The following is a 22,344-nucleotide window of genomic DNA, read 5'->3' on the forward strand; positions in this document are numbered from 1 at the left end:
CTCAGGCCGGAGCACCCTCTTGGGGCCTGGGATAAAGTAACTCTGCGGTGAGGAAGCAGAGCCAGAGGTCCCCAGGGGGTTCTGGCCTGGCCGCGCCAGGCCGTCTTCGAGTCGGGGTTCCCCTACAAAGCGGGGGTCCAGCAGGGCCAAGGGGAGCGGGCCCGGCAGCGGCGGCGGGAGGCACCGGGAACAGCGCGCGGGAGGGAGGCGCCGGGAAGGGCGGGCGGGGCCGGGGCCGGGCCGCGGGCGGGGGCGGGGGCGCGGGGCGGCCCATTTCCTCCTCCGAGCCGGACGGGAGGGAGACAAAGCGGCGGCCGTCGGCTTCGGGCCTCGGGATCCTCCTGCGCTCGCTCTGCTCGCCGCAGGTACCTGTCTTCCCGCCTCCTTCGCGCGGGCGCGGGCTCGGGCTCCCGTGCGGGGCTCCGGGGGTCCTCGGGCCGGGGTTCCCGGAGCGGCGCCCCGCGGGCGCGCGGGGTACGGGCCCCCCCGCCGCCCCGCCCGGAGTCGGGCTGCGTGTGGGGCGCGGGTCGGGCCTCGGGCCTCCCCGCGCTTCCCCCTGCGTGGCCCCCGGCCCTGGCCGCGCGGGGCCCGCGCTTCCTGGCGCTCGGGAAGTTGAGGGGCCGAGCGGCTGGTGAAGAGAAAGCCGCAGGCCTCGCGCAGCTCCCGCGTATCCTCCGCGAAAAGTTTCTCCCGCTTTCTAAAGTTTGTTCGAGTGGACTTGGTGCGCGCGCCAGGCCCGCGCCGGGCCCCCACGGCCGGCTGCCTTCTTGTAAAGAATCCGCGCGTTGTTCCTTTTGCGTGTGTGTTCGTTGAATTGATTTTTCCGGTGATGTGATTATCTTTTGCCTGTTTATGGTTTCTCTAGCCCCAACTCCCCCTCACCGGCCGCTAAAACTCCCCCCACTGCTGAACCGAGAACTTTGGCTGAGCCCGCACACTCTCATTCCCGGCCCGAGCGAATATGAAAGTTTTAGTTCTCCCTTTCCCTGACAGTCTTGTTGGTGAGGTGCGCCACGCCCGTGTGGACTTTTGGCGTGTACCGTGTTAACCTTTATTGTGGAATTAATTACTCAAGACTTGTGTTTGTTAATTGGACGCACTTTAGTCCTCGTTTTCAAAAGTGGCATTATAAAGAGTCTTTCTGTTGACTTTTAAAGGACTGTGTCTGTATGTGTGAGGGGGTGGAGGTGGGGGGAAAGAATCACTTGCTGGAAACAATTTTTGACTGAATGCCTAACCTTGGCTTGGCAGGAAAGGCTTCCCAATAATGCAGGCGGCAGTTGGTCCAAATCCAGGATTGACACCCTCGTATATCCTCCAGCGTCTTTGCAGCATTTCTGCATTCCTTTTGTACAGAATTCACAGTAATCTCGAAAAGGCAATATATTAAGTCCCCAGCTAAACTATGGGCATTTAATATTTTTGTTGAAATGACTATATCATTGTATTGTTTTGACAGGATAGACATTTTGATGAGAGGGTGTTTTGTGTTTAATAGTGATTTTTTATAAACTATATAAGCGTGTGTTACTTTAACAAAATACGAACTTGTAAGTCAAAGTAATTAGGATGTACTATTTTATTTTACAAGAGGAATGAGTGGAAGAGCTCTCCATAGCCTCTGCCCAATTATTTGCCCTTCTTGACTTTTTTTTAAGTTAAAAATTTTTTGCCCACTCTCTCGAAGTCTCACAGTTGAATCGGACATATTCTCTGTTCCTAAGGGTTTACAGTGTAGTACAAGGCAGACGGCAATAACTGCCCTAACGGTACTGTTGAGAAACTATTGTATATAGGTCAAATATTATGTACTAGCAATAAAAGAAAATCTTTGGGGACATAGGGAAGGGTAATTGGTTTTATTTGAAGAAGTCAAGAAAGGCTTCCGGGAGGAGGTGCCTTTTGGACTGGCCTTTGAAATATGAGCAGGGTTTGTCAGATGAAGGGAGGAAGTGAGAAGCATAAAAGGACATAGGAATTTGGGGGAATTGTGGGACAACATTCCTGATTTTCCTTACACTTTTGGCTATTGTGTCTCAGTCTTTTGTACCCTGCGTTTTATCCAGTGTATCTCGGTCCTTTTCTGTGTCCATACCATTGGTGTGGCATCAGCCTCGCTCCCATCAGTAACATTTCATTCCATACAGTGACTTAGAGATGAGGGTGCCCCACCCCAAGTTGAGAATCACTGCTGTGTGCTGTTCTCCCTGACGTCCACCTGATGTGCTGAAGTCTAAACCTCTGTTTGAGTGCAGATGTCTGTCCTGATTGAGTGCAGATGTCTGTCCTGACTCACGGGATCATCTGTGCCCTGGAGAGCTCCTTGGGTGTCGCACAGGCTTTCCAAACTCACTATGTCCGCAAAGGGACTCCTTGTTCTCTGACCTTTGCCCCCTAAACCAGATGTGGAGATCAGAAGTAACTTGCGTGGTCTTGGAATTTCTTTGAGAAAATGACATTAGTGTGAGGCACGAAAGACATTCCTATTTGTTGAGGGGTGTGTGCATGTGCCTGTGTGTGTTGGTGAAGATCTGGACAGAGGGGACAGGACCCTCTCCATGTATAAAGTTCCTGAAACAGCAAAGAACTCAATGTGCTAGAATCCTGAGAGATGGCCTGTGTAGAATGTGCTTGGGTGTGGAGAAGGCCCCGCATGAGATTGTCAGGGAAGGCAGGGCCATGTTTGGATTTTATTGTACAGCTATCAGAAGACATGGTAGGGAGTTTCACCATCTGACTTTCTATTTTCTTTTATTTAAGATTTATTTACCCCCCTCCCCCCTGTTATTTTGTGCTGTCTGCTGTCTGTGTCCATTTACTGTGTGTTCTTCTGTGCCTGCTTGTCTTTTTTTTTAGGCAGCACCGGGAACTGATCCTGGGACCTTCTGGAATGGGAGAGAGGCGCTCAATCTCCTGTGCCACCTCTGCTCTCTGGTCTGCCTTGTCTCCTATTGTCTTTCCTCTGCATCTCTTTTTATTGTGTCATCCTACTGCACCAGCACTCCTGTACGGGCCAGCTTGCTTTCACCAGGAGGCCTCGGAAATCCAACCCTGGACCTCTCATATGGTAGACGAGAACCCAGTCGTTTGAGCCACATCTGCCTCCCCTGATTTCCTTTTAAGATCTCTCGTGCTAGTGCTTGGAGAAGGCTTGTATTGGTGTGCAAGCGCAAGTAAGGAGTTGAGGTAGGAAGATGTGGGGATGAAGGTAGTAGGGATAAAGGCAGCTGTAATTTGGAGAATTGAGACAGGACTTGAATATGGATGAGATGTGGGGCCTGTGCTTCCTGTAAACGTTTCCACTGGGATGCAGAGCTCCTTTCCCCTAGCTCTTGTACCCGTCACTTTCATTGATGAGCTTTTTTTTTTTTAAGGATTTATTTTTTTATTTCTCTCCCCTTCTACCCGCCCCCCCCCCCCCCCCCCCCGGTCTGTTCTCTCTGTCCATTCACTGTATGTTCTTCTGTGTCCGCTTGTATTCTTGTCAGTGGCACCAGGAATCTATGTCTTTTTTTGTAGCATCATCTTGCTGTGTCAGCTCTCCCGCCACTCCTGGGCAGGTGGCACTTTTTTCTCATAGGGCGGCTCTTCTTTTGGGGTACACTCCTTTCACATGGGGCTCCCCTATGCAAGGACCACCCCTGTGTGGCACGGCACTCTTTGCGTGCATCAGCACTGTGCATTGGCCCGCTCACCACACGGGTCAGGAGGCCCTGGGTTTGAACCTTGGACCTCCCATGTGGTAGGCGGTGCTCTGTCAGTTGAGCCATATCTGCTTCCTCATTGATGAGCTTTTAATCATACCTCAAGGCTCAGCTGAGTGGTTTTTTGTTTTTAATATATTTTTAATTTTTAAAAATTTTTAAAAAAGATTTATTTCCCCCCTCCCCTGCCCTGCTGTTTTTGCTGCTGTCTGTGTCCATTTGCTGTGTGATCTTCTCTATCTCTTTTTTTTGTCATTCCATTTTTTCTCCTCTAGGATTCACCTGGATTCAATCCTGGGGACCTCTGATGTGGAGAGAGGTTCCCTGTCAGCTGTGCCACCTCAGTTCCTGGTTTCTGCTGTGCTTCACCTTGACTCTCCCCTTTGTCTCTCTTTTGTTGCCTCATAATATTGCTGGGTGACTCACTTGCGCGGGCACTTGGCTTACCACGCAGGCACTGGCTCGCCATGCAGACATGCTTTCTCTTCTTTTTTTTCGCCAGGAGGCCCCAGGAATTGAACCCAGGGTCTTCCATATGGTAGGCAGAGGCATTATCACTTGAGCCACATCTGTAATTTATTTTTAAAGGATATATCATTCACACAAAATGTTACATTAAAAAAAAATAGGGGATTCCCATATGCCCCACTCCCCACACCCTCCACTCAGCTGAGTGTTAAACTTCCATTTCTGCCAGCAAACCTTGCACACTGGGTGACGTACTCTGTTTTGCTGCCTGTACCTTATTTATTTATTTTAAAGATTTATTTACTCCTCCCCCCCATTACCCCTGTTGTCTGCTGTCTGTGTCCACTTATATTCTCATTAGGTGGCTCTGGGACCTTCCTGAGTGGGAGAGAGGAGATTACTCTCTTGTGCCACGTCAACTCCCTGTTCTGCTACGTCTTCTTATTTTCTCTCCTCTGTGTCTCTTGTTGTTTCATCTTGCTGCGCCAGCTCTCCACGTCGGCTGGCACTCCTGGCAGGGTGGCTTTCCCTGCACTGTGTGGTATTCCCACACAGGGTGGCACTTCCACGTGGGACTGCACTCCTGTGCGGGGCAGCATTCCCACGTGGGCTGGCACTCCGTGTGGGCCAGCTCACTGCATAGCCCAGCTTGCCCTCAACAGGAGGCCCTGGGCATCGAACCCTGGACCTCCTATATGGTAGCTGGGAGCCCAGTTGGTTGAACCACATCTGTTTCCTGGTACCTTATTGTTAATATCCTTGTTGCTTTTCCTACTAAAGAGGGAGCCTTTCAGTCCCTTGATGCCGGGATTTGGTAGCCTTAGCCATTGGCATGCAGGACAAATTAGATGTGTGTTGAATGAAGAAGGGAAAAGACTTTTCTGTCCCAAGTCAAGTTTCAGGGTAGAGCGATGACAGATGAGGCAACAGTAAGATTATGGAGGGCCTCAAATACCAAATTGTTCTTGGATAATTGGGAACCATCTCTAGCACATCACTCTTGCTTTCCACCCACGTCTAATCAGTCATGATATTCACTTTATGTCTATTCCTTTTTTGTCTTTTCTGTTACCGCTGTTAGCTTACGGAAATATAGGCATATATATTGACTATATATAACTGTCTTTGAACTGTTGAAACTACTTGCAGGTCTCTAGATAAACTATTCTATTGCTTGCTTTGTTGCCTTTTTGGTATGTTCATCTTTTGCCTGGGCCACCCTTCTTTCTCTTATTTACCTGACAAACTTATTCTTTTTTTTCCTTCTTCATTTATTCTTTAAAAGCACCTAAGACATCATTGCTTCTGGGTTTTCTCTTGGACACTCCCTGCTTCTTGGATACCTTGTATATCTTCTTTGACACTGATAAATCTTTTTATGGACAAGTTTTTCCTAGATGGGAGCTTCTTTGAGGCAGGGTCTAGGCTTTTTTTTTTTTTAATAACAGACCTTTAAAAGTATAACATACATGCAGCGTAGTGCTCAAATCAAAGAGAATCTGCCTCATGAATTCCTACAGAGTGAACACCACCCAGATCAAGAAATTGAAAACTTCCAGCACTCCCCAAATTCCCTGGTGTTCTTTGCAGTTGCTTCTCATCCCTCCACCACCTTCAGTTTTTAATTCTAGTATCTGGAACATTGTGGTTGCTCAGGAAGTATTTGCCAGAGTTAGTTGAATTCCCTCCTAGAAATTCCAGTCTTTTCTGTATAAGCAAAACTCTCACTCTTACTTGAGAAACATTGGTACTCATTGCACTGAAGAGAAAGGTCATACTCTTTGGTGTTCAAGACCTTCTAAGTTCTGGTCCTGACTTAGTTATTCAGCCTTATTTTCTACTGTAAATTGCTGCTGCATGTCTTCTGCCTCTGCCAGGTGTTTGTACTTCCTTTGCTGTTTTCCTGAAATAGCTCCATCCCTTCTTGTCAAAAATGCTGAACATCTCTGAAGGCTGATTAACATGCTTTTTCCTTTGAAACTTTGACCATCATTTTGGAACTGATTTAATTTATCTGAACTCTTACGGATGTGTGTGTATGTGTGTGTGTTTGTGTATATATATTTAAACTCATTTGCTCGGCTGAATTGTGAATGCCTTTAGAGCAGGGACTAACTTAGTGTTGTAGCCATCTTACTGCTCCAGCATAGTGAGCTGGATGGTAAAGATGAACAAGGAAAGCTTCTGGAAAGAATGAGAAAATGTAATTTTTCAAAGCTTGTAATAAACAACAAAGAGTTAAGTGGTGTGGTGTGTCCTGCTGCTGCTAATTTGTCATTGATTATATGTCTATTATCTGATAAATTATGATGATAATGTGCTTTTCATTTTTAATCTTGAGACTCTACCCAAAGAGTTTGAACTTTTGTCATCTGTGTAATGCATTAGATGATTTATAAAGGATATTTATTTTAACTTATGTGATGAAACTCTAATTCATACTTTGAATTATGGAGTGTTGGACAGAACATGACATGTTTTTATCTATATTAAGTGGATCGTCTTGGGAGTAAAACTAACATGTTGCTCCTGACTTACCTACCTGAAGACTCTTCTGACTGTAAATTCTTTTGCTAGGTACTAGAGCTCCCCCAAGGCAATTAAATTATTTTGTATATTTGTCTCCTGTGATACTGACTTGTTTCTTTCCCATAGCAGGTACTGTTCAATAAGAATTGAGTTAGTAGGTATGGCAGACATACTTATGCTATGTATAGGGTGTACCAAGTTGATATGGGGTTGGAGGCGTGACTTGCCTTTTAGTTCATTAAACTAAAAAAAAAAAAAAATCCAACAAACTCATTATACACCTGATGCTAAATACTGTTAACATTTTGGTGTGTATCTTCTAATATTTGTTCTAGGCATGTATACTGACTATAACTTTCATAAAACCTAGATTTTACTTTGTGTTATTTATAATCTGCTGTCCCCTTATAACTTGAACGTTTCCCCCTATAATTAGCATGAGGTTAACCTTTATGTTATGTATCACTAAGAAAAAAAACATGCTGCCAAATAAATTAGGAAAAGCTTTTGTAAGGCACTTCAGATTTCAGACTTAAATATGTGAAATATGTATGCTTTAGAATAATGGTATATGGCTAATCTCACAATACAAATATACAATCCCCTCCTATTCCATCATGTGGCTTCTGTGATAAGTCCTCAGTTGGACATTTAGCTTGTTTCCAGGGCTGCTTTAGTTTGTAACTAAAGCTTTTTGCCCTTCCTTGATTATTTCCTTAGAAAAAATGCTTAGAAGTAGAACTCTTGAGGGAAAAAGTTTGCTACTTTTTGTAGCCTTATAATTTCGCCAAATTGCCCTCCAGAAAGGTAGTTTATCTGCATCTATGGTGTATAGTAAGGTATTTTCCACTGTCAACCTCCTCCTCCTATTGTTTGACTTGTTGGCTGTGGGAAATGTAGACTGGCATTGAATTAAACAGAAAGGTAGGGTTTCTTGGGTGGAGGCTGGAATGTCCCTCAGCCTGGTTAAGTGTGAAATAAGCCCCGGCTGGGCCACTTCTGGTGTTGCTGTCATCCAGAGGGAGTAGCAGTGAATTTCTGCCTGGTACTGCTCTTTGTCGAGGATGGTTATGGATCCACCACCGCCACCTTCTTACCTGTGTAGTTCAGCCTTCTAAGAGGTTGATGCCATCATAGCTCTTCAGGTAAAATACTATTCTGTATATTTATAGTCTGTGGCTCAGTTGTATGTACATGCTGTTGTGATAATGAAATGAATTCATTTAACTTTTCTATATCTTGACTGTGGAGGTAACTTTACTACTGTATGAGTTTGTCACAACTTACAGTACACCAAAAAAGAGTGAATTTAAAATGTACAAAAAAGGAAAAAATAATATATGTATTTTTTGAGAGTTTGACCTTTTATAAACAAGTAGTGAAAAACATGCATTTACTTCTACTTTCCTAGGCCAAATCAGTTTTTCCTCATTAGTGACTGAAGCCACATCCTTTGAAGTCTTAAAAGAAACTTTGGTGATTATACATGTTGTACTTGTTGGAGGATTTGTCTTATTTTTACCTTCCGTTTTCTCTTAAGGAAATACACACATCAGGCATCTGGGTGAGTCTCATAGAGCAGCTCTAGGCCTTGCTTCTAGGTCTTGAAGGTATCAGTTATGCAGCCTCACACTGTGGGCCTGACTTGAATGGGGTAAATACTGTGGGGAAGTGGACATTCTGGCTTGACTTGCTCTGTCTCATGCTGTTTGCTCATTTGGGAGCACATTATACTGTGTTTTTCCCTTTTTGAAAGTTTAGCGTGTGGAGAAATACCCGTGCTTCAAAACAACACTTCAGCATTTTCCTTTTTCTGTCAGAGCCCGTAAATATTCATTATTTTCTTTGTTAGCTTTTACAAAACTATCAAACTTTTTCCTTCCACGTGCATACATGCTCCCAATGCCATTTCTAATGGAGCTTGAAATCAGCATGCATTTCTATTTATTTGTTGATGGACTGTCATCTATCAACTCCACTTTTTGATTGTGATTTATTTTGCTTTTTCACTGGCTGCAAGTTTGCAATATGACATATAATGTAAATACAGTTAGAAGGGCAATTTCAGTTGTTATAAATATCTAACAAACATTTGATCATCTGAAACAAGTATTGTATGAGCAGTATGATTTGATTTTTAGAATTTCAGTCATCCTTTCCATGTTCCCATTTTATTGAAAGAGGGGAGGGAATTACATTGTGGTAGTTAATGTAATTTTCATCTGTAAGAGTTTATTTTTTTAAAAAGAGATTTCCAGGGCTTTAGGAAGAAAAATTTATCCTTTGCATTAAAACTTTTAAATGAGTAATTTAGTCCAATTTAATCTGAGTTTAAGTAATTGGTCTTATTCTTTAATTGCTAATTTAAAGGCTAATTCTTTGCTGAGTGGCTTAGTTTTGACTGCACCATCCCATTATGGTGAGCTGTAGACTCCCTCATTCTCTTGTTCTGAGATTTCCTTATTAATATTGTTATAAATAAGTGGACTATCAATTATAGCTTGAAAATGTTTTATTGCTACGTTTTATTTTATTTTGTTAGTATTTGACATAATGAATTAAAGATGTGAGTTGGAGGCCTGGTTAATTACTAGACTGCATAATGCTGTATTGCTTATATTAACCAGGTTAGACTTCAGACTGTTGTTGAAATTGAAAATGCTGACTTAGACATAGCTCAGAAATGACTTCACTGTGCCCCATTTCAAGTGATGTGAAAGATAGGTGTCTTTGCGAATAGTTCATTTGCCCTGTGCGGTTCTGAAATATGCTTTCTTTCCAAGCAAAGATGCATCATTACTATTCTTTCATGGTATATTGAATATTTCATTGTATTAAATATTTCAGTATTAATCTAGCCTCTTAATCATGGTCTGTGAAAAATGTTAGTGAATAAGCCAGAGGCTGCAAGGGAGAGGAAGTTACCATTACTGATGAGTCAGTGTTCATGGAGTTTTCTTTCCTGGGAATCTCTAGATTGGCAGATGTTTCCTTTAATAATCGGTTATTATTTTCTGTCTTCCTTGGATTTGGGGTCACCATGTTCTCAGAAAACCTCTGGACTGACTTTGAAGTGTATCTGTAGAACACTGTCATTTTTCAGAGATGAGGCAAACTGAAATGTAAGCTTGATCCATTGTGAGGAGGGGAAAAACCCCAAGGAAGCAAAAATGACATAACTTGAGAGTTAATTTAAGCTTATTTGCAATCATTAAGACCAGTGAAAGATATGATGTTTCTAGGTAGCTTTATTGAATCAGGGTCTATGGCAAAATTTAGTGTCTTAAGTTGCAGAAAAGGGTTCAAGTAAATATGACACATTTATTAATAGCTTGCTTTTCATGTCAGGTGTTGAGGATATATGAAGAATGTATAAGCCACCATTGTGCACCTCAATTACACACTAATGGGATTAGCCTGTGTAGTTAAGAATCCACAGTATATTGCCATTTTTGCTAAGCTCTAACAAGAGAGGCATTTCTTTCTTTCCATGTCATTGTTGCTAGATGAAACCTAAAATGGTTGAGCCAATTCAGTTAAACATGTAAAGAATGCTATATATTTTTATTTTTTGAAATATTTATTTTATTTACAGCCCCCCCCCCCCCCCGCTGTTGTTTAGTGCTCGCTGTTTGCTCACTGTATCCATTTGCTGTGTGCTCTCTGTGTGCTCTCTGTGTCTGCTCAGCTTTTCTTTATTTTTTTCCATCTTTTCTTCAGGAGGCACTGGGAGCCATACCTGGGACTTCCCATGTGAGAGAGAGACACTCAGTATTTGAGCCACCTCAGCTCCCTGCTTTGTTGTGTTTCTCATTGTCATTTCTTTTTGTGTGTCCTTGTTGTGTCAGCTTGCCGCACCATCCCGTTATGCCAGCTCGCAGTCTTGCTCGTCTTCTCCAGGACGCCCTGGGGAACTGAACCCGGGACTTCCTATGTGGTAGGCAGGAGCTCAATTGCTTGAGCCACTTCATCTTCCCAAGAATGCTATATTAGATGAAAAAGCCATGGTCCGTCCGTTTCCCCCCCCCCGCCATTCCCCTGTACTCAAGGGAGCTCTGTGTTTCAGGGAAAACAGATGCCCAGATATAATCAAGTGATTAATAGAGATGCTTGGAGAAGCAGACTTGGCGCAATGGATAGGGTGTCCACCTACCACATGGGAGGTCCATAGTTCAAACCCTGAGCCTCCTTGACCCATGTGGAGCTGGCCCGTGCGCAGTGCTGATGCGTGTAAGGAGTGCCGAGCCATGCAGGGGTTCCCCCCGCGTAGGGAAGCCCCACGCGCAAGGATTGTGCCCCGTAAGGAAAGCTGCCCAGCGCGAAAGAAAGTTCAGCCTGCCCAAGAATGCGCTGCACACATGGAGAGCTGACGCAGCAAGATGACGTAACAAAAAGAGACACAGATTCCCGTGCTGCTGACAACAACAGAAGCAGACAAAGAAGAACATGCAGCAAATGGACACAGAGAACAGACAATTGGGGCGGGTGGGTGGGGGGAGGGAAGGGAGAGAGAGAGAAAAAAAATAGAGATTCTTGTAAAGTGTTTGGAGGAACCCAGGAAAGAGGGAACAGCTCTTTCTGTGGAGACAGAAGAGATATTTATATCAGTCTTGAAGGAAGAGGAGTATCTTTCCAGTTGAAAAGGTCTGGAGGGTGCTCTGGGTAGAGGAAACAGTTTATAAAAGGTCTGGAGGCAGGCATGTGCACTGGGAAATACTTAGGCAGGTGATCAGGCTGACAGGCTAGTGCTGATCAGGTTTGTTTATGGTTTTTGGCTTCGTGCTCTGGCAGTGGATTAGCAATCCCAAATTTGTTTGTTTTTTTTCAGAGGAGGAATGACCCAGTGAGAACTGTAACTGGTGGCTGCTGGAGAGTGATGACGGGGAGAAGGATTGGCAATTAGAAGACTCCTAGATATTCTAAACCAGAGATGGGGAGAATCTAGGCCAGTGGTGAAGACACTTGCTGGCCACATTGTGCCTACTATAGTACTTGGAAGAGGCAGGGTTGGTTCCTTTGTTTTTTTAAGGGGGCTTCAAGATTTCTCATTGCTGAGTAACTTATGAACAGTAATACTAGAATGAGTGCAAAGTATTTTTCAGTTAGGAACGATAAAGTCCAGACCTCAAATGCCTTCTTCATTTCTTAGCTTATCTAATGGCAGGCTTATCTTCTGCTATTTCACTACCCATCCTTTATTTTATTTTTTATTTTTGGTACTGAGGCCAGAGATTGAACCTGGGACTTTGTATGTAGGAAGCTGGCACTCAGCCACTAAGCCACATTGGCTCCCCTAAGTTGTTTTGTTTTGCTTGTTGTTTTTATTTGTTTTTTGGAGGCACCAGGAACCGAGTCTGGGACTTCTTTGTCATCGGCTTGAGCCACATCCACTCCCTACCCATCCTGTTTTTTACTTACACTTGAGATTCGTGGAAGGTGTCAGTATTCTCTGATGCCATTGTCCCGTTGCGCAATCTGAAACAGCTGCCCTCCCACCCCATATGTCAGAGCATCAGGCTTCCTGGCCAACTGGGGACTCCCAGGGTGCTCCCGAAGCTTCCCCAATGCACTAATGGAGAATACTTTTCAACCTCACATCTCTTGTGGTTTTGTATCTATTTTCCTGTGAGCTCTGCCAGGGCATTTTCCCTTCAATTTATTTATTTATTTTTAAATTATCAAACCTACAGAAAAGTTAAGAGAATAGTGCAGTGAGCACCTGATTCATTTATTCACCTAGATTCACCAATTGTTAGCATTTTCAGAATTTTTCAATTACTTTAAACTTTCTTTTGAATCACGGGAAAAGTAAACTGCAGATATCATGGTACTTTACCCTTAAATTCTAGGGTATATAACTCCTAAGAACAGGGACGTTGTCCTAAACAACCTTACTGCCATTATCATACAAGAAATTTTACATTGACATAGTAATATTATGCAGTATTTTGCTTTTAACAAGATATTGCATAATATTGTAATATCTTGTTAAAAAGTATCAAGTACCAGCATTGACTTTTCCTGGGAGCTTGAGAACTACTGAATCAAAATCTGCCTTTTATCAAGATCTTCGTGTGCAGTCCATATTCATATTCAAATTCCCCCACTTGTCCCTATGATGTCCTTTCTAATTTTTAATTTTTTTAAACTCGGGAATCAATAAAAGGCCACATATTGCATTTAGTTGTCATGCCTCTTTCATCTTGATTCTCAGTCTTTTTTTATTATTATTTTTTTTTTACCCAATGACTTTGACATTTTTGAAGAGTTTAGGCCAGTTTTGTAGATGTCCCATAATTTGGATTTGTTTGATTGTTTCTACTTTTGACAAGAATGCTGCATATGTGATTTATCTTTCTTAGGGTATTACAATGGTTGTTAGGTTGTTCCACTGATGGGGATGCTAAGTTTAATTATTTAAGTGGCGTCTGCCAGATTTCTCTTTTGTGAAGGCACCTTTTTAAAAAATTTTTTAAATAACTTTAATTAAGCATGGGATGATCTGCTAGGGATTTCTAATTAGTCTTTCTGTCTCTGGCAAGGGGCAGGTCCTGGGACATGGTAATTGGTTAGTCATTGATGAATGAATGATGAAATAAGTCATAATTATAAAACAGATCCTAGAGACGGTTCTTGGTTGTTTTCTTGATCAATCTGGGTATTTTCCCAGATTCGCTATTAAAATCCAGGCATCTTTTTGTTTGTATATATGTTCCTCTTCATGTGAGCTTTTCCTCAGCTGTGTGAAAAGTTTCTCTGCCTTAGTCCCATTGTTCTAAAACAAAATCCTCTTTTCCCTTTTGTCTTTCCTTTCTCTTGTGCCTCCAGTCCAGATGCTTGCTTAATTTTCTTTGCTTTTCAGACCAGAGTCATCTTGTTTCTCAATGGAAACAGGAACTTCCTTGGCATCCGTAATCAGTTATCTTTTATGAGGCCTTAACGCAGCTTTCTATCCAACACTGGCCCATTGTGAATGGTCTCAACCATAATAGGATGGAAGCTAAATAGACTAATCATAAATAGCTGGTCCATACAGCAAATGGTTGCTTCACCTCAGGAGCTTTTGTTTTATGTTTCCTTCCCTGCATCTTTCACCTCTTCTTTCTCTATGTTCCAGCCACGTTGACTTTCTGTTTCTGAGTCCTACAAAATGCAACCTCATAGCTGTGCTCCCTCTGCCTGGAATGCTCTTCTGGCACCCAGATACTCACTTGTCTGGCTCTTTCTTGACTTTAGATTTCAGCTCAAATGTTATCACAAAGAAAGACTTCCTGAGCGCTCTGCCTAAAGGCATATCCCTCCATCCCATTACTCTGCTTAATATTGTTCCTAGTGCTGATATTCTCTTATTTATTTACTTATGCCGTTACTAAAGGTTAAGCTTCCTGAATTCAGGCAGCATCCATTTTTGTCTTGTTCAGTGCTGTTTGGAATAGTGACTGTAGGAGAAGACACACAATATTCACTGAATTGGCTGATCATCTATTTTTAGGGGATCTGCTTTTTGTCTTTTGCTCAGTGCTTTTGGTAATAAGTGTATTTTTTTTTTAGAAGGTACCAGGGATTGAACCCAGGACCTCGTGCATGGGAAACAGGTGCTCAATTACATGAGCTACACCTGTTTCCCCCCCCCCCTCCAACGTAAGTGTATCTTCTGGTGCTTGGGACATGGCAGTCCCTTCATTCAGCTGTTCCTTTGTGTTTCCCCAATGCCTTTGGGGCCCTCAAGAAAATAAGGAAAAGAACAAAATAAGAGTGATTTAAGTGCTTTTTATTAATATAGTTATTATTTTTAAAGATCTAGCCAAGTATCTTTTTCCTTTAAGTCTATACACCTGGAAAGAGAGTGACAACTTCTGTAGTGTGCCATGTAAGTGCTTGATATAAAATGTATATATATATGCTGAGTTGGTGGTCATGTAAGCCAGCAGCTCTGTAGAAGATGGGAAATGTTTTACTTTGATTATATTTTGGATCTCAGGTTTGACCAAGCCTGATACTTTTTTTTTTGATGAAGATATTGTATTTGAGATCAGAAATAGACTGCTTTCTTGGGGGGGAAAATTTTTCTTTTTGTATACTTGGGCCATCTGCATTTTTATACTTTTTGTTTTCATATCCCTTCTGCCCAAAACCTAACCGGTTCACATTTTAGAAGAAGGTGACAGGCTTGGGTGGTTGGGGGTGGGGTGCGTTAGTAAAAGAGGCAGAGTACGATTTTCAGAGTAGGTTTTTTTTTTTCTTTCATAATTGAGATTTTTATTGGTTGTTTTGAAGATCAGCACAGACATTATGAACAATTTGTACACAATTCTTAATGTACAGAGTGAGTTTTAAATTATAAGGGTTACCTTTTTAACAGTTCCCAAGAGATTTGAGAGTTGAGCTTCCCACACCTGTGTTAAACTCCCTTAATGCACATGCAGCCTGGCATACCTACGACAGCACTGAGTAACCTAAAATCCTGTATCTTGTGTAGTGTGACAGTTAATGTTGCTGTGGGTACTTTTAATCTCTAAACTTTCTGTTTTGCATATAAATGAACCATCCTAACATTGCATCAACTTAACCTTGCTGTTAAAAAAAACCGAGAAGTAAGAAACAAAGAAATGGCTTTGATGGGAAACGGACTTTGGCCCAGTGGTTAGGGCGTCCGTCTACCATATGGGAGGTCCGCGGTTCAAACCCCGGGCCTCCTTGACCCGTGTGGAGCTGGCCATGCGCAGTGCTGATGCGCGCAAGGAGTGCCGTGCCACGCAGGGTGTCCCCCACGTGGGGGAGCCCCACGCGCAAGGAGTGCGCCCGTGAGGAGAGCTGCCCAGCGTGAAAAGAAAGAGCAGCCTGCCCAGGAATGGCGCCGCCCACACTTCCCATGCCGCTGACAACAACAGAAGCGGACAAAGAAACAAGACGCAGCAAATAGACACCAAGAACAGACAACCAGGGGAGGGGGGGAAATTAAATAAATAAATCTTTAAAAAAAAAAAAAAAAAAAAAAAAAAGAAATGGCTTTGAGTAGCATGGTAAGGATAGCCTGAAGCTTTGGAGCAGACAGTTTTAAGAATGATGTAACCATTCTGTTGTAAATGAACGTTTAATGTCTTTAGAGAAGGTATGCAGTTCTATGGGGAAATGTAGCAGTTTGCCAACAGAATCCTTGGGTTTGATGGAACTTTTCTCCTTGTCTCCATTTCTTTTTCTATTATAAAGATTGCTAGTCAAACGCCTGCTTCTCTCCCCTTTCTGAATTTATAGCAAACTTTTTGTTTTATAGCCGGTGTTGCCATTTATAAGGTAATGAAGACTGAATAACTACAGTTTAATTTTTTATTTAGTTCTACTAAGCATGATTCCTCCTGGAAAAACATAAGGTTGCTGTAATTCATTAAGATTGGCTAACTGCAGTAGGTTTTGTAATAGACCTTGCAAAGGAGTGCTCTGTAAGTTAATTGGAAAACTAGAAACTGCCAAGAGTTTAAAAGTTATTTGTTTAGCTACTCTAAACAATAACATTAATTGTAGAGAACCAGAAGATATGACTAAGATTAAGGCAGGAGCTTTGTTTTGGTAGGCTTGTAAATATTTTCAAATCAGGTTGTGTAAATTCAGTTCCACTAATATTCTGTTTTTCCTCTGCATAAAGCACCTTGCCGGAGATGTAAGAGATATAAAGAAGCATAAGCATAGTTACCATCCTTAAAATATAGCTAGGAAGACCAGAGACTAAACATGGGAAAAATTAAGTTAAATAAAACAGTTCAAAGATTTTAGAAATGATATAAATGAAAAGAATAGAAGAATTTTAGGGCCAGAAGGACTTGGAGCATAGCATTCAATCCCTTTCATTTTATATTTGAGAAAACTGAGGTTCCCAAAAGACGATGTAACTTAAGTGCAAGGTCAGAGACTCCGTTAGTGACAAGGCTGGTACCAGAAGCCTGTGTTCTTTCCACTCGAACATGTTCTCTTTAGGTTTTAAGCTCTCAACTTCTATATGTCGAAATCGTTTTAGGGTAGGGGTCATGAAAAGCATACTCACCTCAGTAGTCTATTTTACTAATGCTCAGAGTCGCTCTTGGCAGCCCTTCTGATTAAAGATGCCGCACAAGGCCGTCTCCTTTCATCATGTTATTGAAAGACTTGAAAACACACTCAATGGGTTCTCAATTTTCAAGTGTCTGTATATTTCAAGTTTCTCAATGTAAGTGAGTGAGTGAGTCCTTTGCTTTAACACTTTAACACCTTTAGCGGGAGCTTGAAACTGGTGAATTTTTATGGGGGAGGCAGGATACCTACCTCTTTGGACATTATTTAAGAGGATCTGGCTTTCTGGAATGTAGAAGTAGGAGAGACCTGGGAACATTTTCTTTATTGCGGTACCAAGGCGGGGGATTGAACCTGAGACCTTGTATACGGGAAGTCGGCGCTAACTGCTAACGGGAGACACATCAACTCCCCTGGGTTGTTTTTTTCCACATGTTTGCTTATATGTTCGTTTTAGGAGGCATCTGGGGACTAAACCCGGGATCTCCCATGTGGGAAGCAGGCGCTAAACTGCTTGAGCCACATCCACTCCCTTGAGGGAGCATCATATTCAGAGATGGCAAAGTGGGAACTTGGGGCAGACAGTCTACAGATGCATTTGTCTGTCCTGTACAGAGGTAAAAACTTTTTTGAAAGGAGTCACTAACATGAAAGTTTAGAGATTTCATGTGAGCTCATGATGTCTGGCTTCTCTGAAAATCAGATGATTGAGGGAAGTGGATGTGGCTCAACTGCTAGAGCATCCCTCTACCATATGGAGGGTCCAGGGTTTGATCCCCAGGGCCTCCTGACCTGTGTGGTAAGCTGACCCATGCAGTGCTGCCGCACGCAAGGAGTGCCATGCCACGCAAGGGCGCCCCCTGTAGGGGTGCCCCATGAGCAAGGAGTGTGCCCCCTGAGGAGAGCCACCCCGCGTGAAAAAAGCGCAGCCGGCCCAGGAGTGGTGCCACACACACAGCTGACGCAGCAAGATAATGCAACAAAAAGAGAGATGCAGTTTCCCAGTGCTGCCAGATAATGCAAGTGGACGCAGAACACACAGCGAATGGACGCAGAGAGCAGACAAGGACGGGGGGGGGGGGGGGGGATGGGGAGAGAAATAAATAAAAATAAGGCTTTAAAAAGAAAATCAGATGATTGGTAACCTTGGGTTACATTCCTGCATGGTAGAGATTGACTGGGCAGCTGTCCCTTTAGACTGGGCACTTGCTTTTAGATTTACTGATCTTGGCCCCTCCTAGTGGTCCCTGCAGTCCCAGAGAGACCACGGATCATTTGCAATTCATTATTTTGCTTATACTGCCTTTGTTTAGAAGAAAGTGGAATTATTTTGTATCCCAAAGTATCAAAATTAGGAAAACAAAAGACCAAGAAGGCTTTCTGTTTCAGGAATGGAAGTGTATTTCTTTGGGGAAGTGAGTGGTTGTCCTTATTTAATAATTAAACGCACATGTGAACACTTTGCCTAAATGCCCATTTGCAGATTTGCTTCACTTATTTAGGCTTCCTCTTGGCCTTTCTCCCTCTACAACCCCTGAAACTGAAAGGTTTTTAGTTTTACTTGTGTTGATGGAATGCCTGTGGAATGCTAGGATGCACAGGATCCATGGTACAAATCATTCCTTCTGAAATGTCTAATCTGTGACATTTGATGATATTTACTTGAGCAAACGGCAGGTCAGTTAGTGAACAAATAACCTTTTAAAAACTAAAGTATGGGCCTGACATAAAAAGCATAAAGAGCAAATTTGCCCATTTGGCAATGAAACATATTCCCTGGAAACTGGCATTTAGCGTTACTAGAAAATCCACATCCCTTTTGACTCCTGTTTTATTTTCCTAGGCTCCTTAAAGCTTAAAACAGTGCTCACGGTTTTGAGGCTAGGAAAATGTCCAAATCGAGGCATCATCAAGGTGATGCTGTCTCCCTGAAGACTGTGATGTTCTGGGGTTGCCCGCTGGTGATCTTACTCCTCTGTCACATAGCAAGGCACATGGCAGCATCTACTGGTTTCTTACTTCTCTTTCTGATTTCCTTGATTTCACCTTGCTTCTGTGACTCTCTCTCTCATTGAATTTCATTGCTCTTATAAAGGATTCCAGAAATAGGATTAAGACCCATGCTGATTGAGGTGGGTCACACCTTAACTGAATTAACCTCATCTAAAGGTCCTACTTATAATGGGTTCACACCCACAGGGATGGTATTCAATTTAAGAACATGTTTTCTGGGGTTACTTAGAGCTTCAGATTACCATAGCACCCTATTTCCAGTGATTCTAGAATTTCTTGATTCTTAGTTTTGGTGAAATATTAGATGATGCCTGCACCTACATATATATATATTTTTTTCCTCTGGTAACATATGAAAAATAAAATTTGCTATTTAAACCACCTACAGTTATACAATTCAGTGGCTTCAATCACATTCACAATGTTGTGCTATCATCACCACCATCCATTACCATTTTTCCATCACACTGTCTGTACCCATTAAGCATTAAGTTTCATTCGCCCTCATGACTAATCTTTCTGTCTCTGAAATTGCGTATTGTAGTTTTTTTCATATGATGAGTGAGATCATTCAATATTTGTCCTTCTGTGTCTGTCTTGTTTCTTTCTACACGATTGTTCTAGGTTCATTCATGTTATTACGTGTATCAGGACTTAATGCCTTTTTTTTTTAAGATTTTATTTTTATTTCTTTCTCTTCCCTTTCCCCCCTACCCCCTGCCCCAGTTGTCTGTTCTCTGTGTCCATTTGCTGTGTGTTCTTCTGTGTCCGCTTGCATTCTTGTCAGCAGCACTGGGAATCTTTGTCTCTTGTTGAGTCATCTTGTTGCATCAGCTCTTTGTGTGCAGCATCACTCCTGGGCAGGCTGGACTTTCTTTCACACTGGGCAGCTCTCCTTATGGGGTGCACTCCTTTTGTGTGGGGTTCCCCTACATGGAGGACACCCCTGTGTGGCACGGCGCTCCTTGCGAGCATCAGCACTGTGCGTGGGCCAGCTCCACATGGGTCAAGGAGGCCCGGGGTTTGAACCGTGGGCCACCCATGTGGTAGGCAGAGGCCCTATCTGTTGAGCCAAGTCGACATCCCTTCATTCCTTCGTATGGCTTAATTATATATGTATATATCATGTTCTGTTTATCCATTCATCTGTTGATGGACATTTGGGTTGATTCCATCTTTTGACTCTTGTGAATAATGCTGCTTTGAACACTGATGTGCAATCAGTCCCTGTTTTCAATTCTTTTGAGTATGTACCTAGAAGTAGAATTACTGGATCATATGGTAAGTCTGTTTCTCTGTTTAACTTTCTGAGGAATTACGAAACTGTTTTCCGTGGTGGCTGTACCATTTTACTACATTCTCAATAACAGTGTACCAGGGTTCCAATTTCCATGTGTCTTTGTCATCACTTGATATTTTCAGTTGTTTTTTTTTTTTTATTATAGCTATTCTTTTGTGTGTTAGGTGATGTCTTATGTTTTGTTTTTTTTCTTCATTTCTCTAATGGCTAATGATACTGAGTATCTTTCATGTGTCTGTTGGTTTTTTGTATATTTTCTTTAGAGAAATGTCTGTTCAAGTTTTTTGCCCATTTTTTAATAGGGTTGTTTTTCATTGTTGTAGGAGTTTGTGTTCTGGATATTAAACTCTTATTGCATCAGTGTTTTTCAACAATATTTAAAGGGTCTACCTGTTTGTCAAGCTTGTGTTTAAGGGTGAGGGTACAAACACATTATTTTTCTTTTTTCTTTTTTTTTTTTTTTCACTCTTACAAACACATATTCTTAAGGTTTTTAAGAGTGGTTTAGGGAAGTGGGTTTGGCTCAATTGATAGAGTGTCCGCCTGCCACGTGGGAGGTCCAGGGTTCAAACCCAGGGCCTCCTGACCCGTGTGGTGAGCTGGCCCACGCACAGTGCTGATGTGTGCAAGGAGTGCTGTGCCACATAGGGGTGTCTCCCGCGTAGGGGAGCCCCACGCACAAGGAATGAGCCCTGTAAGGAGAAGCCACCCCACGTGAAAAAAGCGCAGCCTGCCCAGGAATGGTGCCACACACACAGAGAGCTGACGCAGCAAGATGACGCAACAAAAAGAAACACAGATTCCTGGTGTCGCTGACAGGAATACAAGCGGACACAGAACAACACACATTGAATGGAACAGAGAGCTGACAACTGCTGGGGGTGGGGGAAGGGGAGAGGGAAAAAAGTGGTTTAGTCACAGATGTGCATTTCTACCTTGTCCTTGGAGGAAGAAAAAGGGAAGAATGGCGCCGCACAGGGAGAGCTGATACAACAAGATGACGCAACAAAAAGAAACTTAGATTTCTGGTGCCCCTGATAAGGATAGAAGCAGTCACAGAAGAACACACAGTGAATGCACACAGAGAGCAGACAATGGGGGAAGATTGGTATGGGGGGGTGGAATAAATAAAAAATCTTTAAAAAAAAAAAAAAGAATCACTTATTGCATTTGGTTGTCGTGTCTCTTTGACATCCTTTAAATTTTAAAGAGTTTCCTCAGTCTATCTTTGTTTTTCCTAACTTTGGCATTTTTGAGGCTTACAGTCCAGTTATTTTGTAGAATATCTCACTGAGATTAGGTACACAAGGCAGGAAATACCACAGAAGTGATGTTATATCCTGCCCAGTCTGTTACATTAGGAGGAAGTACATGATGTCAGTTTGACCCATTCTTGGGAATGTTAATTTTGATCATTTGGTTAAGGTGGTGTCTACCAGGATTCTCCATTGTAATGTTACTGTTTTCCTCCCTTTGTTGTAAATTATCAGTTGGGAGTTGCTGTGAGACTGCATAACCATTCAGGTCATCATTAAACTTTCACCCACTGGGTTTAGTATCCTTTGATTCTTGCCTGAATCAATGATTTACTTGGATGGTTCCTAAATGGTAATGTTTCTTTCTCTATTAGTTGGTTTTTCTATTGTACAGAAGAACTTTTCCTTCTTTATTCAAATCAGCATGGACTTGGAATCTTTTTTTACTGAGTGGATCATTATCTGTTTTTCTCTAATTTTCACAAAAGCCCTCTGAAGAGGTGGTGGTAGGCTATTTTCTAAATGGGGAAACAGGTTCAGAGTGGTTGAGATGATCAAACATGCCTTTTGATTCACTTGTCTGCCTTACATCTTGGAAAGTAAAGATCTTATTATTTTGTTATTATAAAAATAACTTTTTCTAAGTACTTGTGTAATTTTATGATATCCGAAAATATAGTTAAGCAGAGAGAAGAATGTTAAATCCATAATCCCTAACCCTTAGAGTTAGTCACTGGAAATATTTTGGTGCATATATCCAAGTACTTTTTTTTTTTTAAGATTTATTTATTTGCTTTAGTATTTATTTTTATACCCCCTCCCTCACCATGGTTCTCTTGTCTCTCTGCTCATTGTTTGGTTGCCTTCTCTGGAAAGCACTGGGAACTGAACCTGGGACCTCCCACATGGGAGGCGAGTGCCCAACGCCCCGAGCTACATTTCTCCCCACGGGCTGTGGTGTCTGCTGGCTTTGTGGCATTTGCTCTTTTAGGCATCTGCTTGGTCCAGCGGGTGCAGTGTCTAGCTTGAT

General features: G+C 42.5%; 1 protein-coding gene across 1 annotated transcript in view; it reads left to right on the forward strand.

Moving 5' to 3' along the window:
* The first annotated feature begins 233 nt into the window (after positions 1-233).
* The window catches only part of CTNNA1 (catenin alpha 1), a 184,215-nt gene continuing 162,104 nt past the window's right edge, over positions 234-22,344 (forward strand). Inside the window, exon 1 of the mRNA XM_058279415.2 lies at positions 234-365. The gene's annotated coding sequence lies outside the window, so the exon portion shown is untranslated. The remainder of the gene's footprint in view (positions 366-22,344) is intronic.

Source organism: Dasypus novemcinctus, chromosome 2 (genome assembly GCF_030445035.2).
Source record: "Dasypus novemcinctus isolate mDasNov1 chromosome 2, mDasNov1.1.hap2, whole genome shotgun sequence".
Classification (NCBI taxonomy): Eukaryota; Metazoa; Chordata; class Mammalia; order Cingulata; family Dasypodidae; genus Dasypus; species Dasypus novemcinctus.